General features: G+C 38.4%; 1 long non-coding RNA gene across 3 annotated transcripts in view; it reads left to right on the top strand.

The window, feature by feature from the left end:
• LOC116560285 overlaps nucleotides 1-21876 on the top strand; it is a 148178-nt gene that overhangs the window by 18847 nt on the left and 107455 nt on the right. Inside the window, exon 3 of one of the 3 annotated variants that reach the window (XR_004272887.1) lies at nucleotides 7824-8120. The exons of the other annotated variants lie outside the window; for them this stretch is intronic. This is a non-coding gene — a long non-coding RNA (uncharacterized LOC116560285). Of the gene's footprint in view, nucleotides 1-7823; nucleotides 8121-21876 lie in introns of those variants that run through there. 3 annotated transcript variants of the gene reach the window in all.

Genomic DNA, 21876 nt, shown 5'->3' on the forward strand with positions numbered 1-21876 from the left:
CTGACTGTGCTTTAACAACCTGCTGGGCTTGCCCTAGGAGCCTGGCGGACTGAACAGCCTATATGGGGTTATTGACCAAATCCTATGAAAACCAAAGACACTGGAAGTATGGAAACTATATGGGGGAATCCTAAGGAAATCTCAGAAAAATCTCAATAGAAATGTATATTTTGCCTAAAAGCAGCCAATTCCAGAACTCTTCGCTTTAGAGGCAAAGTACCAACAGGGAATTGCAGAATGGAAGAAAAAGGAAAGATCAGTGAGGGAGGATTAAGGAAGGAAAGAAGGAATCGGCACTGGGAGACTTGGATCTAGGAACGCAATTCCTCCCCAGGGTGGCAGGTCAGAGTAAAGGGGACAACGCCGCCCCTTTGATATTCCGGGAGTAACAGTCGTGAATGGAAATGTTAAATCTCGTAGTTACCTCGGGATAGAAATGGGACCAAAGGGTCCAGGAGAAGAAAGTGAACACACAGGTGGAGCGCCATCTACAGGACGTTCAATCAGACACCCTGCGAAGGCCACCCTTCCAACTCAGGAGCAACAGCGGGTTAATCGCATCAGTTCGTAACCTTCCGCCCCAGCTCAGGACCGGGGTTATTTTTTCTCATTTGTAACCTGAATCTTTAAATACTTTTCCTTGCTTTTCTTTTTCAGACATTAAAAAGTTGTCCAATTAAGGATCAGAAAAACATGTTTTTTTAAAAAAAAACATGGAAACTCATAACTGCAATTACATCAACCTTTATCATGAAGCCAAAGCTAGGCTTCACATCTTGAATTTTAACTCTGGGGAGGGGAGCTATGTCTTGCGTTGGACCAATTCAATACTAAGCAGAGAATTAGTAGATGTGAGTGGTTTCCTGATTACTAGACTATTGCTTATATAATCGTAAAATAGGGCACAAGAATACAAAGTTTGGAGGCAAATCCAGACACAATAGAACACTGTACAAATTTAAATATACTGTATGATACCTAATGTTTCAGCGTATTTAGTAAAAATACACAGAATAACACATGGTGAGGCATTTGTCTTGTTCCACACAAGCTTTAAAAAGGCAATTTGACATACCATGAACTAATGGAAAAATGTGAATTCATAATCTAATTGGTAGACTATCATAAAGATTGAAAGCTGTTGAAAAATTCTCCTGTGGATAGAAAGACTATAACATGGAAAATCATGTAACAGAATAACTCAAATGTAGGCTCTGTCAATCACTAGCTATGTGAACTTACTTATTCAACCACTCGGTGCCAAGAATACCTATTGTGGAAGGCTGTCATAATAATCGACACAGGTTAATGCATCTAAAGTGCTTAGAACAATACTAGCTACATAATGTATACTCGTCAAATGTTAGCTTCTGTTATTGGTGTTATTTGAATTACATGAGTTTAAGAGTTATTTGATGTGACACCAAATTTCATGGTAAAATGACTATCTTCAGAGACTTAACAAATTATTGCATGCAGGAGTATGGCATTTGGTCATAGAAAATGGTACACAAGGAAAAGTCTAGGTTGGAATCACAACTGTTCACTGGTGTATCATAAAATTTTGTCACAGAATCTCAGCTAGATTCTCTGTACTTGCCCCTACCCCATCCAGCCCCTGGATGGAACCTTGGTGTGAATGAAGCTGAGCACCTTCAGTGTTTTTGCACAAATGTTATAATCCATAAATATAGCATTTTTATGTTTAACTTTCGTGACAATTTCTGAAGAAGCAGAAAGAGGATTTTTGTTGTTGTTTTTCAGTAACTCTTGTTAACTCATTGGTTCTCTCCTTCATTCTTCATAGCTGACCCAAATATTTTATGACAATAATGTAGTGATAAGTAATTAAGATGTATATACAATAAAATAACACTTAACTATTCATCTTGGCCACTATAAAGTTTAAAGTTCAGTTTATGGCTTAGATCTAACAATAGTCTCTTGAGTCACATAATTGTTCTATAAAGTAGTGTGTAATTCAAATGCTTCAGTAAAATAAATTCCCTGGGAGGAAGTAAAATAGACATAGGAGATATGTTCAAATAGGTCTTATAAATACCACTTATCTTCTTGTCTGGCAACAGCCGCTTTTGGGAAAGCAAATATAATGGACTGAATGTTCATGTGCCCCCTCCAAATTCATATGTTGACATCCTAACCCCCAATATAATGGTATGGGGAGCTGGGGCCTTTGGAGGTAATTTAGGTTGTGATAGTGGAGCTCTGATGAATAAGATTAGTGTCCCCACTAATGGAAAAGAGACCCCAGAGAGTTCCTCGCTCCCACCACCTAAAGATACAAAGAGAAGACAGCAGTCTGCAGCTTGGAAGAGGTCCCTCACCAGAGACCAGCAGTGCTGTCACCCTCATCTGAAACGTCCAGCTTCCAGAGCTGTGAGAAATAAATTTCTATTGTTTATAAGCCACCCAATCTATGGTACTTTGCTATAACATCTCAAATTGACTAAGACAGCAAGTATATTAAAAATGTTAATGATATGAATGCAAAATTTATGACAATCTCCAGTCAATATCCAAATGATAGCCTACAAACAAATCTGGGGAGTAAAGATTACTGAAACAGCTGTCCCAGAAACATCACTGACGTAAATTTAATATGTAGTGTCTGTTAGTTTAAGTCTTCACATGGAAATTGAGGAAGAGAAAACTTGTGTTCTCTTTGTCCCAAGCACACAGTTGGATTGCATTTACCAGCATTCTTTATAATTGGGGGACCACGTGAGTGTGTAATGGATTGTGGGCAGAAGTGATGTACACCCCTTTTATTTTGGACAAAGTGGAGGAACCCAGTGCCCTAGATGGTGGCAGAGCCTCTGCATGGGAGAAGTCTGGATCCATGAATGACCATCAACCAGAGGCTCCCCTCTCCTTTTCCCTGCATTGGACTGTGCCATGAAGCATAAATAAACTTTAACTGTGTATTAAAAATATGAGAGTTTTCTTTTCTTAAATGGCAGCATAGCCTGACTAAAACAGAACTCTTACAAAACTAGTAAAACATAAATTGGATTTTCTTCTTGTGAAATAGAGTGCACCCTTGAGATAAAGTAGAAAAGCACTCCCATCTCTGGTGAGTAATTTTATGAAGTGCCTGTGGCACTTGGTAAAAAGAGGCTGCTGAGTGGAAAATCCCGTTTCATCAAGCTGTGAGTAGCTTAGTTATCCAAAACTGATCCTCAACTTCCCCATGTTGGAAACCTTAAAATGTGATGAGCTGTTTCAATGACACTATTCCACACAGTATTATATATTTTAAAGTACCATTTTCACCATTATTTTTGTAAAGATATAGAGAATATTTACTTGTCACAAGTGCTGGACACAGAAGCAGAGCCAATGTCCAACAGGAGAGGAAAGAAGCTTGGAGACAGTCTTCAAATGATAGTATTCCAAGCAGAAGAATCTTCCACAAGCCAGTCTCCTCTGGTCTCCATCTTGGAATGGATCTAATCATCACAGGTTTTTGCAGGATTCAGCAAGCTTGGGATGATCTCTATTATCCTTGGGGTGGCGTAATGAGAAGGCAGTGGCTCTGCTAGAGGGCCCCAAAATAACCTGCAAACCACTGAAGATTCATCCATTGAATAAAAAACTATAAAGAGTCATGCCCCTTTGTGCTCAAAATAATATCTAATACCTCAGTACAGAACATAAAAGCCTTCATGTCCCGGCATGTGTTCACTTCACAGCTTCGTCTTTTTTCGCTCTTCTTTCGTAATTTACACTGGCCATGCTGAACATTTTAAAGTTTCTTCAGTTGTCCCTGTGCCTTCTCATTCACAATTTTCTTTGTTCATAATTTTTCCCTTCTTACAGCTGCTAAAGATCTGCCCTACTTATTCCACCACTTGTTAATTAAACAGAGATTCAGGAGGCAACTGATTGGCATGAAGGAAGTTGTGTTCTGAGAGGATTCAAAGACATCTGTTTAGTAGTCTTGACCTTTCTGGCTTCTGCTTAGATGTCCTTTCCACCGGGAAGCCATCTGGTTATTTGCTTGATCTGCGTCCTCCTCCAAGTGTCTGTATGCCAACATCTTCCAGTCATTGCACTTTATTCCTAGTGTACCCCCGCCCTCCACCACTCCCAACACACATACACACACGCACACACACACACACAAACACACCCTGAAGAGCTCAAGTCTTGTCTGCCCCTATTATCTCTCAGGCCTCAGTGCTTAGGGATTTGTTGAATGATTAAATGAATGCATCTGCCACCATCAAACTAAGTTGCTGAAACAGCCCCATCCACCTGCTTTTCTGCTGCAGCCTAAATGTTACTTCTTTTTAATGATCTCTTGTCTCTTTCACGCTGCTATTGACTTTCACTTAAAATTTATATCTTATGTATTAAAATACATAAACAAATGGAATATATGCTATATTTTACCCGCAGAATTCTCTTCTGGCTTAAAGGATGCTCATTGACTATAATAATGGCAAACTTTCTTCTTTCTTTTTTTTTTTGCATGTGGATGCAATTTAGAAAAAAAGTGATTACGATTTACACTTTTGAATTAAAAATAGAAAGCTCTATTTAGGAAAAAGTGTATATTCATATAACTCAAAGAGCATATGGAAAGGGGAGTATCAACTAAAGGGAACTACTATAAAAATATCTTTTAAATTTTTCACTGGAAATAATTTCAGATTTACAAAACTTACAAAAGGTACAAAGATTTCCAAGATATTGTTCACCCAGATTTCCTAAATGCTAACATCTTATACCCTACACTTTTCAAAATCAAGAAATTATTATTGTTATAATACTGTATGTATTTTACAGACTTTATTTCAAATTTCATTAATAGCTTGGCTAATGTCCTTTTTCTGGCCCAGGATCCAATGCAGTAACATACATTGCGTTTAGACATTAGATATCCTAATCCTCGTTTTTAGAAGAGCTCTTTAGTTCTTTTGTTTTTAATGACATTGGCAGTTTTGAAGATTATTGGCCAGTTATTCTGTAGAATTTTCCTGTGTTTGAGTTTGTCTAATTTTTCTTCATGATTAAATTCAGGCTATGCATTTTTGTTAAAAAAAATACCACAGAAATGATGTATTCTTCTCAATATTTCATATCAGGAGGCACGTTTTATCAGTTTGATAACTTGGCTAAGGCGGTATCTGCCAGGTTTCTTCACTGTAAACTTACTATTTATTTTCCTCTGCAATTAGTAAGTATCTTGTGGGCTGATAATTTAAGACTATACAAATATCTAGTTTCTCATCACATTTTCATCTTCTAATGGCAACATCCAGTGGTGATCTCCACCTAACACAATTATTACTATGGTGCTTGAAAGACAGTAGCTTTTAATTTCCTCCCCCCCCCCCCTTCCTTCTTTCTTTCCTTCCTTCCTTCCTTCTGAGTCGTGCTCTGTCACCCAGACTGGAATGCAGTGGCACGATCTCAGCTCACTGCAATCTCTGTCACCCAGGTTCAAGCAGTTCTCCTGCCTCAGGCTCCTGAGTTTTAAATTTTTACTGCACTGCTTTACACAGGCTCCTGAGTAGCTGGGGTTACAGGTGCCTACCACCACGCCCAGCTACTTTTTTGTATTTTTAGCAGAGATGGGGTTTCACCATGTTGGCCAGGCTGGTCTTGAACTCCTGAGGTCGTGATCCACCCATGTCGACCTTCCAAAGTGCTGGAATTATAGGCATGAGCCACCACACCTGGCCCAGTAGCTTTTAATTTTCTTATTCTTTCTACATCTGTCAGTTGGAATTCTACTGAAAAGATGTTTTCTTATTTACTTACTTATTTATTCATGGACTCTTATTTTAATAAATAGGTTACAATCCATGACTTTCATGATTTGCTGCTTGTTCAAATTGTCCCAGGTTTGAGGTTAAAGTGATATCATAATTTTGTGTACCCATAGCACCATCCATAGGGCAGACATAGTGGATGCTCTCAAAAAATATTTGCAAAGTCATGCAGCATGCTAAAGGAAGAAAACCAGAACATATTATTTATAAGAATGAAGAAGAGAATATGAATTAACTTTTATTTATAAATTGTTTCTAGAAAATTTATAGCAACATGGTAAGAAACTCACAATTGAAAGTATAATGTAGATTAAAAGTAAGAGAGAAGGTTGGTGCAAAGAAGAAACTAAGTAGAAATATATGATGGAAATAAGAAAAGGCGAGTGCCCTAAATGTAAACTTGATAGGCGGTAGAATGGTATGCTTAATATAGTGCACTTATGGTGACAATAATGAAATCAGAATTGCTGATTTCTATAAGGTCAATTTGAGACTGAGGTTTCAAGCATGGGATAAAGGAGTAAATTTGTTTGTTTTTAGAAAAGGCAGTATAATGATCATAATCTTCAATCTTAAATTGCTTTCTTCATTTAAACAGATGTTTAAAGGGCAAATGGTGAATCTAATATACAAGAGAATATCATACAAAGAGCGGGAAAGAACAGGAGAGAGAATGTTCTACTCTTGGCTTCTTTTGACTCTTTAAGAATATTGCTAATGAGCCCCATCTGTGTCAGCTTCTGAGTCTTTGCAACCTGTTTCTGGTTAGACTCACATCCCTGATTTTTCTTTTATGGAAAACAGCAGTTTAAAATCAAGCCCTCCCGCAGGGAAAGGTTGCTGGGCCATCTGGGGTCCCTCTGGGGACAAGAACAGTTTACCATACCCCATTAGAGGCAGGCAGATAGGCGCTACATAAAGACCAACAGCTGCCTAGCAAGTAAAAAGAGAACACAAATCATCAAAAACAATTTTTACTGCACTGCTTAAAGGAAAAACAAATTTGGTCTCTGCATACCGAAGTTACTATATCTCTAGGAAAGCAGCAAACTGCCCTGGGGGCACTGTGATGTCCTGCTTTCATTTTTCCAAATTCCTTTGCTTTCATCTGTTTCATTTACTGCAGATTTACTTAGAGCCTTTAATATGAGTTAATGTACAGCATGACTTTCTGAATGGGGAGTGTTACGTAAAGCATTTTCCAAATACGTCTTGTAATATGTTGCGGTTTTTGCATAGGCCAGTAGTTCTCAAACATTAGCCTGCATCAGAATCACTTGCAAGGCTTCTTTAAAGAGGAATTGCTGTTCTACCCTGCTCTGTAGTTTCTGATTCAGCAGGTGTGTAGTGGGGCCCAGAATTTGCATTTCTAACAAGTACTCAGATGATGCTGATGCTGCTGGTCCAGGTACTGTTTGGGGGAACCACTGACCTAGGTATATGATACCCAAATCATTTTGGTTTAAATATGTCTTTAGGGGTCTTTTATATCTTTCAATTCCCAATAAGATGTAAACTAAAAAAAAGGTCTCAGCTCACTGGAATTTGCTGTTGTTGTGGTTAAACCTCCATCTAGTATTTTCAGAAGTAGAAACAAAGAATTACTAATGTTCTACTGCAATTCTGCAAGAGACCTACAGGTTGTTCTTATTTATTTGAGACAGTTTCGCTCTTGTGGCCCAGGCTGGAGTGCAGTGGCGCGATCTCAGCTTACTGCAACCTCCGCCTTTTGGGTTCAAGTGATTCTCCTGCCTCTGCCTCCTGAGAAGCTGGGATTACAGCCATGTGCCACCATGTAATTTTTTGTATTTTTAGTAGAGATGGGGCTACTCCATGTTGGTCAGGCTGGTCTCAAACTCACAGCCTCAGTTGATCTGCCCACCTTGGCCTCCCAAAGTGCGGGGATTACAAGCGTGAGCCACCGTGCCTGGCCCAGGTTGTTTTATTATGTGTGTATAATATGACAACATTTGGGTTTCCAACAATTAAGGAACATTGACTTACAGAATTTTACAATTTCAGATTCCATCCCATTGATGATTCGTTAAGAGAAGCAGTCTTCTTACAGATTATGGCAGGGATTTTTTGCATCAGAAGATACTTGCTGTACAGATGTTTGGATTTGTTTTTTTGTTTTTCATTAAAATTTTTGGTCCTGGGGAAAAAAACTGACTTCTAGGCACTTCTTAGAGGTGCAAAAGTTTCTCTGTGGCCATGAAGATAAGAGATGGTGGAAATATCAATAAAGAGCTCTGAGGCCCGGGCGAGGTAGCTCACACCTGTAACCTCAGCACTTTGGGAGGCTGAGGCGGGTGGATCACTTGAGGTCAGGATTTTGAGACCAACCTGGGCAACATGGTGGCCAATCCCGTCTCTACTAAAGATACAGAAATTAGCAAGGCATGATGGCAGGTGACTGTAATCCTAGCTGCTTGGAGGCTGAGGCAGGAGAATCGCTTGAACCTGGGAGTCAGTGGTTGTAGTGAGCTGAGATCACGCCATTGCACTCTAGTCTGGGCAACAGATTGAGACCCTGTCCAAAAAAAAAAAAAAAAAAAAAACCCAAAAGAAAAAAAAAAGAGCTCTGAGAGCTGTGAACCCAGTGAGTTATGTACCAAACCTGGTTTACAAACCAATTTTAAATCAAATATATGTGTATATAGATATTCTCTATTTGGTGTAACTATCTAAGGAGTACTTTCAGGCCAACTAATCCCAAACTTGCCTTTTCATTAAACATGCATCTGTTGGTCTTGAGGTCCAAGAGGGAAACCAAAATTGAAGTTCAGTATTTATTATTATGCTAGTGATTATCAGTAACAATCCTGGTACATACCTGTTATTCAAAAACTCCTGGAACCAGATGTGTTTCAAAATTGAGAATTCAGAATGTCTACCATTTTGGAATGATAAACAATAAACACATTTTGGAATATATGTAACATTTCCAGCAGGGTCCAGGACAGCACCTGATAAAGAAATGAATTAAAATTTCTACAGAAAATATACACATAGTCACACTAAGTGGCATAAATAAAGACAATGAACAGCTTTGTAATGGTTACATTTTGCTACCAAATAAGTTCAAGTTAAGTCATATTTTTTCTTTAACTTTAAAAAAGAGCTTTATTGAGGTATAACTCACATTCCATAAAATCACTATTTTAAAGTGTACAATTCAGAGGTCTTTAGCATACTCACAGATCTGTGCAACCATCACCACTGTCTAATTTTACATTATATCCATCACTCTCTATTTCTCATTTCTCCTGGCTCCTGGTAACCACTAATCTACTTTCTGTCTCTATGGATTCACCTGTTTTGGACACTTCGTATAAACGGACTCATACAATATTGGCCCTTTGTGTCTGCCTTCTTTTGCTTAACATAATGTTTTCAAGGTTCATCTATGCAGTAATGTGTATCAGTACTTCATTGCTCTATGTTGCTGGATAATATTCCATTTTACGGCTATACCAGATTTTGTTTATCCTTTCATCAATCAGTGAACACTTGGGTTCTCCACCTTTTAGTTATTATGAATAATCCTGCTGTGAACCATTAGGAAAAAGTTTTTGTGTTAACATGTAGATATACACATAAGAGTGGACAAGTTATTGTGTGAACATGCGGATATATACCTGAGTGGGCAAGTATATATATCACACACATGGAATTATACCTAAGATATGTATATATATATACATATATATATATGTACACCTAATAGTGGAATTTCTGGGTTGTGCAGCAATCCCGTTTAATTATTTTTTAGGAACTGGAAAACTTGTTTTCCAAAACAGCCGCACCACTTTCCATTCCCACCAGCATGATGGTTCCAATTTCTGCTCATCCTTGCCAATACTTGTCCTCGTTCATCTTTTTATTATAGCCATCCTTGTGACTTTGAAGTAGTATTTAATTTTGGTCTTGATTTTTATTTCCCTAATGGCTAATGATGTTGACCTTTTTTTCGTGTACTTATTAGTCATTTCTATATCTTCTTTGGAGAAATATTTATTCGAATCATTCACCTATTTTAAAAATTGAGTGATTTCTCTTTTTGTCATGGAGGTATAACAATTCTTCATCAGTGCCTCTTGTAGTGTTGCAAGCCTTTGGTTAATTTGTAGAGTTCTGGAAAAAGTTGGATTTTTAGCATTTTTGCGAATATTTTTGTAACTTTTGTGGAGGGTCTGATTTGCAGAGCTTCTTATCCAGCCATTCTGGAAGTGCTTCCCAGGTCATATCTTACAGACTATAAAAAGCCTTTCATTTTTCAAAACTTTTTTGAGCTGTAGAATTGTGAATCATGTGTTGCTCTGAATATAAATTCTGCCCTCATTTCACCTTTTTGGTGTACATATGGTTTGAATAAAGGAGATGGCAAAATTGTGTAACTGAAAATATAACTTTTCAATGTAGAGTAGAACCTAGTGATGAGGATGTGAAAAGAAAATTGAAAATAGAGATGATTATGTCAGAGTTGTCTAAAAGGGAGCTGGGAGGGCATGAGGAGTTGGACCTCAGTCACATACACACCCAGATGGAATCTGACCTATTTAACTGGGCCAAATTATAAAACCAGTTGCATTTGATTTGAGCTGTAGTACTGGGCTGGGTCACCGATGTCCTGGAGAAATAGCTACACAAAACTAAGTTGATCTTCAACTAGAGACATCCTAAGCTGATAACCAGCCATCATCAATCATAAACTGTGCTAAAACCCTCCAGGGCATGAACTTACAATAGTCGTTATAAGCCCTGCCTTACCTTGCCTGGATAGAACATGGTTTAGCTGCTTGCTAGATTTGTGTCTCCCAAATTGCAATTCCTAAGGCCCTGATTAGAACACCTATTCTTGGCCTGGTGCATTGGCTCACACCTGTAATCCCAGCACTTTGGGAGGCTGAAGCGGGCTGATCACAAGGTCAAGAGATTGAGACCATCCTGGCCAACATGGTGAAATCCTATCTCTACTAAAAATCTCAAAATTAGCTGGGCATGGTGGCACATGCCTGTAGTCCCAGCTCCTCAAGAGGCTGAGGCAGGAGAGTAACTTGAACCTGAAAGGTGGAGGCGGCAGTTAACCTAGATCATGGCACAGCACTCCAGTCTGGCGACAGAGTGAGACTGCGTCTCAAAAAACAGAACGCCTATTCTTCTGCTTGCTGTGCTGTAGAGTTGGCTGTATTTCTTACTTATTGACAAGGAAGAGGTAAACATAAATCCTACATTTTTATGCTGATATTGTAGAACAACTTTGTTATAATGCTACCTACATGAGAAGAAACAATATTAGTGTTCATTTATACTTATTTTATATTAAGAAAGACTTGTTTTCATAACAGGCCAAAACCCAGATGTTTTGGTTTTTATTGGCAGAAAGTAAAGGCAATATAAAAATTTAATTAAGGTTGTAACTCTTCCATAAATTTATAAATTTCACTGACAACCAATTAATCTGTGTTTTGATACGTTCCGCCCTTTAAAAATATGAGAATTATAAAAATTAGTCGAATTATAAGAATTTATTGAAAAGCCATCAGAGTTTTAATATTAAGTTGCTAAGAGTTTCAAAGAGTCATGTTTTGCTTATAGATTTTAGACACCAGGACAGGATACCAGAAACTCGCTTGGTAGTGTAGGAGAGAAATGTCCTCCCTCCAGCTTTCTAGGTTCTTTGTCTAGGCTATAAATTAAATTGCCATTAGACAAATTAGCAAGAGAAAAACCATGTTTAGTTAAATGCATACACACAGGAGTTCCATGAAAATAGATGATTGACGCTTATACAGCATCCTGAATTATATACAGAAAGGAATAGGGACTTGGGGCTTCTGGTGGGCAGTGGAGAGAAGTTTCAGAAGGATGAGGGGAGGAAATGTATGGTGAATAAAAGTTGCCTTGTTATGCAGATTAAAAGTCGGCTAATAAAGTTGTTAGAGCAGCCCTCTTTCTGATACAGATACTTTTACTGATGTAGATTTCCTTTATAGATGTAAATTTCTTGTATACAAGGATGGGTTTTCAGAGCTACTCCTGTGTCTGCAGAGTATCAGAATAAGTAGCTCAAAACATGCTAAAAAAGCTTATTTTGGGGTGGCATATTCTGGAGTCCTATAGTCATATTTTGGGATGTCCTGAGTCTCCACACCAGCAACGAACAACTCTTGGGAGCCTTAGAACTGGTATTTATTGAGCATATACTACACGCCTGGGAACATGTGATTGTGTTTGGAGACAGGGCCTTTAAAGAGGTAATTAAGGTAAAATTAGGCCATGTGGGTAAGCCCTGATGCAATATGACTGGTGTCCTTCTAAGAAGAGATCAGGACATAGACTGAAGTTTGGCCACATAAGGCCACAGTGAGAATGTGGTCATCTACAAGCCAAAATAGAAGCTTCAGAAAAACTAAACCTGACAACACTTAGATCTTGGGCTTTCAGCCTTGTTGCATTTTTTTAATGGAAGCCCTTGTAAGCTAACACAATGGGGCAAGAAGATAATAAAATAAGAAAACACGTGTGACAATGTGATGCAAGCACGAGGAAGAAAGGAGGGCTGAAGGGGCTGCTATATGTGATAGGGTGGCTCGGAGAGGACATCTATCTCTAGTGACATTTGGGAGACTTGCGTAAAGTGAGGATGTAGACCTTATGGACATCTGGGAAGAGATGGAAAAGGTAATGAGTGCAAAATTTCTGAGGCTAAAATGTGTTTATCACCTATGATGACTGCTCTTACATTCTGAGACCAGGGAAAACAGATGCATCTTTAAGAAATAGGCGAGTAGGGTCACTTGGCCTGTAAGCACTCTGAGACAGACAGGGTTTGGGGCTGTAGGAGTGGTCTCCAATTGTCTGGTGGTACCTAGAGATTGGTTGGTTTGCATTTGAAAGACAGGCCCGTTGAGTCCTTTGGGACAGTCTCTGGTCAGCAAGATTTTAAGATGTCAAAACATCATAAAATACAGAAAAAAAATTTAAAAATGATTAATACAAGCAAATAGTGAAGATCCATGCAGCTACATTTGATCTAAAGTTAGTTTGTAACCGGGTTTGGTACTTAACTCAGGATTCATAGCTCAGTTTGCTCTCAGAGTCCTTTAGTGATATTTCCACCATTCCCCATCTTCTATCACAGCAACAAAGAAAGTTTAGCACCTGCAAGGAAGTGTCTGATTTCACTAAAAACAGAAGTTTTTTCCTAAAAACGTTAAACGTTCTTTAGTGAGATAAGATAAATGCACACACACACACACACCCCTCTATAAGTTTTTAGACATAATGAAAGCGAGGCTTAGGGCAGTTAAATAATATTCCTAATATCAACAGAGAGTAAAATTTTGTCTGATTATAAATCTCATGTTTTACATTTTTTAAAATCACATTTTTGAAAACAATAGAGGCTTAATTTCAGATGCTTAGGGAATAGTCTGATGGTTTATTTATCTAATCGATGGTGTCATCTAGTGGCAATTCATTCAAATTTCAACCGAGTACCCTAGAGGGATATATATACTAAAGTCATTAGCGAGTATTTCTAAGCAAAGCTTCTCCAACTTAAATGACTGTCAAATGGTAGTCATCACTTTTTGAAATAATTAGATTCAGAGGCAGTTACAAAGATATTACAAGGAGGCCTGTGCACTCTTCATCTAATCATTTCATTTTGTCATTCTTACTTTGTGCCTATTGTGAGTAGTGCTGCTATGAACATATGTGTGCAGGTACTTATCTGAACACCGGATTTCACGGTTTGGGAGGATGTACATGAAGGAGTGGAATTGCAGAGTCCTATAGTAATTGCATGTTTAACTCTTTAAAAACTGCCAAACTGTTTTGTACAGAGGCTGAACCATTTTGCATTCTCACCCTCTATGTATGTGTTCCAATTTTCTACATCCTCATCAATACTTGTTATTTTCTGTTTTTAAATCATAATCATCCTAGTGGCTGTGAAGTGGTGCTTATTGTGGTTTCAGTTTTGTTTTCCTCACAACTAGTGCTCTTGAGCATCTTTTCGTGTGCTTGTTGGCCACTTGTATATCTTTTATGGAGAAATGTTTATTCAAGCCCTATGCTTATTTTTTAAATTGGGTTGTTGACTTTTTGTTGTTGAACCGTTTTAAGAGTTCTTTATACACTTCTGGATACTGGGCCTTTATCAGATATAATTTGTAAATATATATATATATATATATATACACACATATATGTGTGTATATATATGTGTGTGTGTGTGTGTATATATATATACACACATATATATATACATATGTGTGTGTATATATATATATATATAGAGAGAGAGAGAGAGGAAGGTTTCTTTTAACTTTCTTGATAATAATATCCTTTGATGCCCAAAAGTTTTTCAGTCTGATGAATCCCAATTTATCTTTTCTTCTTTTGTTGCTCATGCTTTTGGTATTGTGTCTAAGAATTTGGAACCAAATCCAAGTTAGTGAAGATTTATTCCTATGTTTTCCTCTAAGAGCTTTATAATTTTAGCTCTTATATTAAGGTGGCTGATTCGCTTAGAGTTAATTTTTGTATTTTCTTAATATATTGTGTGAAGTATAAAACATTCCCAGAATTAAAGAAAAACATGATTTAACACATGAAAAGGCTCAACTAGTTGCTAAAAACAAAAATTATTAATTAAAACACCACATATATAAATATGGGAAGAAAACGTTGGTTAGTTTTGAGAGACGTAAAAACAGATTTCCTATAAAGAAATGAAAAAGAAAATTAAATCAGAACTAAAATGACAGTGGATAATCTCAAAAGTTTTGGGGAAAATATCCCTCAACATAAAATTCTAGCTAATTATCTTTCAACTGTGAGTGCAAAATAAAGAGGCTTTCATTTAAGCAAAGACTCAGACATTTAACTTCTAAAATACCCTCTGTAAATCAATTACTATGAGATATGCCATATCTAAAAAATCCAAACTCAAAAATTCTAGAGGAATAAGTAAGATGTAAAGAACAATGTAAGCAGAGAAATCAAATAAACATAATATTAGTTGTAAACAAATTCTAGGAATAAACAAAATGTTAAATAAACATTTGGAAAAAATGGAAATAACCAATATGAGAGGTTTGTGGCTTTGCAGCATTTGTGAGTGGAGGAAAGTATTAAGATTTCTTTATTGCTTAAAGGCAAGATATGCCTCTTTAGAAATAACCTTTAGGTTGAATAATAGCTGCTTAAAGATGTCTACATCAAAGTCCCACAAACCTATAAATATATTACCTTATATGGCAAAAACAATTTTTAAAGTGTGATTAACTTAAGAATATTGACGTTGAGCCCGGGTGGGGTGGCTCATGCCTGCAATCCCAGGATTTTGGGAGGTCAAGGTGGGCAGATCACCAGGTCAAGAGATTGAAACCATCCTGGCCAACACAGTGAAACCTTGTCTCTACTAAAAATATAAAAAAATAGCTAGGTGTGGTGGTGCACACCTGTAGTCCCAGCTACTTGGGAGGCTGAGGCAGGAGAATTGCTTGAACCTGGGAGGTGGAGGTTGCAGTGGGCCGAGATCATGCCACTACACTCCAGCCTGGCGACACAGCGAGAGTCTGTCTTGGAAAAAAAAAAAAAGAATATTGATGTTGAAAGGTTATCCTGTATTATCCAGAAGTAACACAGCCTTGCCAAAGCATTTTGGACTTCTGACCTCCAGAACTGTAACAGGGCTGCGCTGTTTTAAGCTGTATAGTTTTTGGTAATCTGTTATAGCAACAATAGGAAACTAATACAATAGCTTTAAGTATTTGTGTTAAAATTTAAGGGTGACTCATGGAAGAATAAAGATAGAATGTAAAATTTCTAAACCATTTAGAAAATGGAACAAAGCCGGGCGCGGTGGCTCAAGCCTGTAATCCCAGCACTTTGGGAGGCCGAGGCGGGTGGATCACGAGGTCAAGAGACCGAGACCATCCTGGTCAACATGGTGAAACCCCGTCTCTACTAAAAATACAAAACATTAGCTGGGCATGGTGGCGCGTGCCTGTAATCCCAGCTGCTCAGGAGGCTGAGGCAGGAGAATTGCCTGAACCCAGGAGGCGGAGGTTGCGGTGAGCCGAGATCGCGCCATTGCGCTCCAGCCTGGGTAACAAGAGTGAGACTCCGTCTCAAAAAAAAAAAAAAAAGAAAATGGAACAAAAAAATTTGAACAATTCTGCAAATCACAGAAGATAGGTTAAACAGAAAAAAAAAAAAAAAGAAAAATGCAGCCAGTAGAAAGCCAAATATTAAAATGTCAAGAGCAAATCTAAGTACAGCAATAAAATGGCAAATATAAATGAGTTACACTCACCCATTATAAAATAGAGATTCTCAGCTGACTATTAAAAAACAGAACAAAACAGCTAAATTTTTCTATGTGCTATATAAAAATATTCTCCTGAGACAAAATGATAGCGGGATGTCTGCTTTCGGGCAGAAGGGAATATTTGGTGCTGAACTAGCCTTCTCACTCCCAACAGCTAGAGAATTAGACACGATATAGGAAATAACTGTTTTCAGACTTTGTACAATAGGCGATGCAAGACTGATTCTTGACGTTTATGTAATTCTTTTTTTGGCTCCATCTATTTTAAGTAGTAATTTAGCAACTTTAGCTTAAGACTAATTTTGCCTTTATCACTACTTTATAATTTATTGAATACTGAAAGGTAACATTACTTTCTATTATTTTCTGTTAACTTTGAAGTCTTCTCCAATTGAGCGCTGAGAGTAACATTTTCATCAGTGCCTGGGCTGACAAAATCAGAATCTCAAGATGAAGCCCAGGCCTTCCATATTTTAAAGCTTCAGGTGATTCTAAAGTTCATGAAGGCGGCGGGCGATGGCTGACGCCTATAATCCCAGTACTTGCGGGAGGCTGAGGCAGGCGGATGACCGGAGGCTAGCACTTCCAGACCAGTGTGGCCAACAAGGTAAAACTCTGTTTCTACTAAAAATACAAAAATTAGCCAGGCATGGTGGCAGGTGCCTGTTACCCCAGCTACTCCAGAGGCTGAGGCAGGAGAATTGCTTTAACCCAAGAGGCAGGGGTTGCAGTGAGCCGAGATCTTGACACTGCCCTCCAGCCTGGGTAACAGAGCAAGACTCTCAGAAAAAAAGAAAAAGGTTCATTAGGATTGGAAAATGACTACTATTTCTGAAAACAAAATCAAACAGAAACTTGTTTAGAATAATGAGTAATGAAGGACATTTTCTGCAGATTAAATTATTTTGTCATATGAATTAACTATTAATTGAAGCCAGGTGTGAGTTATAATGATGCATCCTTTTAATCAATAGAAAGTAGATCAGACTTTCTACTATATTTTTTCATTCTACAAAAACATATTGAATGCTTAGTATAATCTAGGCTGTGTGCACTGGAAACCAGAGTGAACAAAATAGTCACGGTCCCTTTCAGAACTTTATGGACTGGAGGAGCCAGACATTAAACATATAGTCATACAAGTCAGTGTTTAAAAATGATCGGTGGCAAATGCTATGAGAAACAGTACAGGGGCTCAGAGGGCGTGCGTGGGAGGCTCCTGTCCTAGTCTCAAATGTCAGGGAAGTTTGAGTTTTAGTTGAAATATTTGAGTTGAGAAATTAATAAGGTGAAGGGAGGTGGACAAGATAACTGTTTTCTAGGAAAGGAAGGAACGTTTGCCATGTTTCTAAGATGGAAAGCTGTGCAGGCAGCCCTCCTCACACTCTAATGTGCATAAGAATTGTCTTGGGGGTTGGTGGGCGCGGTGGCTTACCCCTGTAATCCCAGCACTTTGGGAGGTTGAGGTGGGCGGATCACCTGAGGTCAGAAGTTTGAGACCAGCCTGGCCAACATGGCGAAACCTCATCTCTACTAAAAATACAAAAAGTAGCTGGGTGTGGTGGCGGGTGCCTGTAATCCCAGCTACTCTGGAGGCTGAGGCAAGGAGAAGTGCTTGAACTCGGGAGGCAGAGGTTGCAGTGAGCTGAGGTGGCACCACTGCACTCCAGTCTGGATGACAGAGTGAGACTCCGTCTCAAAAAAAAAAAAAAAAGAATTGTCTGGAAGCTATCTTATTAAAAGGCAGTAAATTGACAAATCTGCAGTGGAACCTGCTTACACGTGATTCTAATTGACATCGCTGGTCCACATTCCACACTTTAAGTATCAAGAGAAGGACATTCAAGAAACTGAATGAATTTTGGTGTGGTTTGGACCCCGGAGCTGGAAAGAAAGAAAGCAGCCACATGGTACTGCAGGGCCACTTATGTCATTTAGTCCTAACAGTTTGCCACTTAAATCTTGCATTGTGTAAACTGATGGTAATTATCATCTAGAATTTACAGGGTTTTTTTTTTTTTTTTTTCCTGTCTTCCCACCTATCCCTTATGGAGACAAATGATTGTAACTCTTTCACTGAATTGGGTCAAAACCCCTAGCCAAAGACTGCAAGAAATGCACTTGTAGTTAAAGTTAGGCTTATTTGTTTAGTTTGCTGCAAGAAAGAGGGAATGCATTGCATGGAACCATGGGGCTTTCAAGCCCAGGGTAGAAAAGAGGGGCTTCCTATAATATTTAGGGTTATGGCGAGTGGTTCTAAAGAGGGTCTAGGGAAGAGGGGACACATTCTGGGTTGGCTCGTGTCTAGAAGCAGCGGTTTGGTGTTCCAGTAGTCCTGTCGTTTGCTCACCTGCGCAGCTCCAGAGACCAAACTCTTTTCTTTCTTTTTCGCACTTACTGAGTGCATGTCTGATAATGCCACGATCTGAGTCCCCTATAGGACTGTTTTTTCTTTCTTCTGCTAGTTTTCATTCATGTTGTGTGGTCCTTTCACGAAACTTAAAAAAAAAAATTATTGTTATGCCAGACTTTGCATTTGCAAACTTACAGAAACAAGTGGAGTTCCTGGAAGATGTAATCTACTAGAGTGGATTTACATTACTTTTGTCTGGCTTCTTCGTATTGTTCCAGCTTTAGGCATTGAGCTAATTTGAAACTGAGCTTCAGTTTCTCTGAGGGCCATCCACATTCCAGTTCACCCTGCTCCTAGGAGGCAACTCTGAAACCGAAGAAAGAAGGTTCATTAGGCACTGTTTTGGCAAGTTCTGGATCTCATTTCTGTTCTTGAAACCCTGTGACTCTTAAAAGCACTGTTCAACCCCTCAGACTCCTCCTCTGGGATTGACGCAGGAAACCTCCAGGATTGGCAAACATCTCCAAGGGAAAAGTGACCCTCCCCAGGCTTTTGGCTCAATACTTCCTCATATTTTATTAGCTCTGTGATTCCACCAAGCAGTTTTTTAAAAAATTGTCCAGCTTTTCTAGCTGTCTTCAGTGGGATGCTTGATTGGCCATTCCTAGAAGGACAAGCCCATACCATATATAATTTTTATAAATTAATTATATTATATTACCTTTAAAGTTCTTGCATAAAATTGGCTATCTGGGTATGGTGTATTTATAAACTCTTTATTAGTAGAAATAAGTTGCTAGCCAATACCTCAGTCTTCCAAACCATGATGGATAACCAGACTAATTTGCCTTTCTAGAAGAGTAGTTTGCATTTCTTTAAAGGCAGAGTCTGCTAGAAAATTGCTGTTGCCCCGCAATGCTTCTCAATTAAGTTGTCCAGTTCTGTTTTCTCCTACTGGGTCCTCTTTAATTAATCAAAGATTTAGACACTCCTGAGGGGAAATACCAGTTATAACCCTTCACACACTGAAGTAATGGATTTATTCATTTAGCCTTTGCTTTTGTAAGACTTGTCATCACAGAAGGTAGAGTGTCAATGGTAATATGGAGACATTACTTCATTACCAATGGATCTGAGACTGTAATTGGTTTCCTTTCCTAAACCATGTGTATCATGCACATGTGTTAAAAAGGAGAGTTGTTTGCAGAGTCAATACAATTTTGCCATTACAAAATCTGCAAAGGGACACAACAACAGAGTCTCTTCCAAGCTTGCAGTTTAAACATAATATTTTCTTTACCTGCTTTCCTGCTGACGTTAATTTAAATTTACACTAAGCTAAAGGATGTTTATAGTTTGAAGGAAAATGCTCAGTTGAAGTTGTGAGGCCAACAGAGCAGAAATGGAAACTTTCCAATCTGAAATCATTTCATAGTATGATTTAATGATGACAAAACATAAGTTCCCAGAAAAATATAATTTCCATTTCCCTTACTCCAAATGTTCATCCAGTTTGAATTGTTAATATCCCTGAACCTAGACCAACATCAGGAAGTGCCCTGAATAGAAGTGATTTTGCAGTTATTTCCCTAGATCTGGAAGGCAAAACTGCAGCAGAACATCAGTGGGCCCAATCTGATCATATTAAGTGTGTCTCAGGGAAACTGCTTTGTCAGAGGCCAGCATTAGTATTAGAGATTATGAAGTTATTCCTACATTTAAGGATGTTAGAGAAATATCATATTAACAGGAATGTTAAGAGCCATCTTAATGACTGTTGAAGCTTGGAACAGAGGTATATTTTAAGTATTACTTAAGGAAGACATGGAAATCTATCAAAATGGTAAGTTAAAAATAGGAAAGGAAGTGTGATGAAATTGGTTATATTTTTGCCTCTTGGTAAAGACAAACAAACAGCAATAAAAACACTTCAAAATCGAACTGTCTTTAGTCACTCTAAACTCCAGAGAGAGAAAATGAATTACCAAAGAGAAATCACCTCTGGTCTCCACACAGAGGCAACAGGTAATTACTGACCTCTGCCTGCCCGATTTCCACACTGTTTCTGGGAGAATAGCCTATCATTCTTTCCCTTCCAGGGAAGCACACCAAGCAAATATGGGGAAATTTTTGAAGGTTTCATAAGAAGCTGGTAGTGGGTCTACAGTATGTAACTGTGTTATTCTGCTCCTATGAGACAAGCTAATTGAGTGCGTTATCCTATAGTTAAAAGTTTTCCTTTAGAAATTGTGAAATGAATCCGTTTCAGTAAAGATGAATCAGGCTTGTTAAGAGTACTGGTGGAAATGATCATGATTTAACAATACTTTTAAATGCTTGGCAACAAGATCTGCTCAGCCTTTTCTAAGGGCTCTGGCATTTAATATGTGTTACATGTTCCCAAAGAAAGGTATTTGACTTTGAATCATGGATCTGCTCGAAGACATATTCTTTTTATAAAAAAAGTTGATGCCAGTCCGCGACATGTTCATGATCTTCCATGGTCATCAAAGTCCACGCAGATGCCCAATTTAATCCTGTCTTGTGGGTGGTTATATGATATTACACATTACATTTTGTTGAGCTAATCCTGTAGCATGGTTGGTGTGTTAGTTTCCTATTTGCTGTTGTAACCAATTACCACAAATTTCGTGGCTTAACATAACACAGATGTATGATCTTAGTAAATTGAAGTTTTGGAGGTCAGAAGTTGGAAATGGATCTTCCGGGGCTAACATCAAGGTGTCAGCAAGGTACAACTCCCTCTCCAGGCTCTGGGGGAGGAACTTTCCCTTGCCTTTTCCAGTTTCTAGAGCTGCCTACATTTCTTGCCTCCTGGCTGCATCCGCTCTGACCTCTGCTTCTATGATCACATCTGTTCTTTGACCTTCCTGCCTCTCTGTTCTTGTAAGGACCCTCATGATTTTTCTATTGAGCCACTGTCAAAAATGAACACAACTGGACATTAAAGCAGTGAATACAGGTTTTATTCAATAACCACTGCATGTTGGGGAATGAGCCCAACTCCATCCCGATTTGTGCAGAGGTGATTAGGTATTTTAAAGAAAGAATGAGGGGATGGGGAGAGGGAATGCCAGGGGTTGAGTAGAATTAGGAAAGTGAACGATTGCAGTCAGTGGAAAGGGGAATTGGTGCGTGCAAAACCCATCTGGGTTGGCTAACTGGCACTTATTGAAATGTGGCTCCTGCCAACAGAGGCCCCATCTCCAGGTATTGGCTGGAACAAACGGTAAATTCTTCTGGCAGTCTTACAATCACCAAAGTTCAGATTTTATGAGTAACTCTGTGATGACAGTGATTCTATTTAGTTTCCAAATAAATATATTTATTTATGCAGTTAAAAAACATTGAAT

This window comes from Sapajus apella, unplaced genomic scaffold, assembly GCF_009761245.1.
Source record: "Sapajus apella isolate SASKATOON/1434 unplaced genomic scaffold, GSC_monkey_1.0 scaffold25, whole genome shotgun sequence".
Lineage (NCBI taxonomy): Eukaryota > Metazoa > Chordata > Mammalia > Primates > Cebidae > Sapajus > Sapajus apella.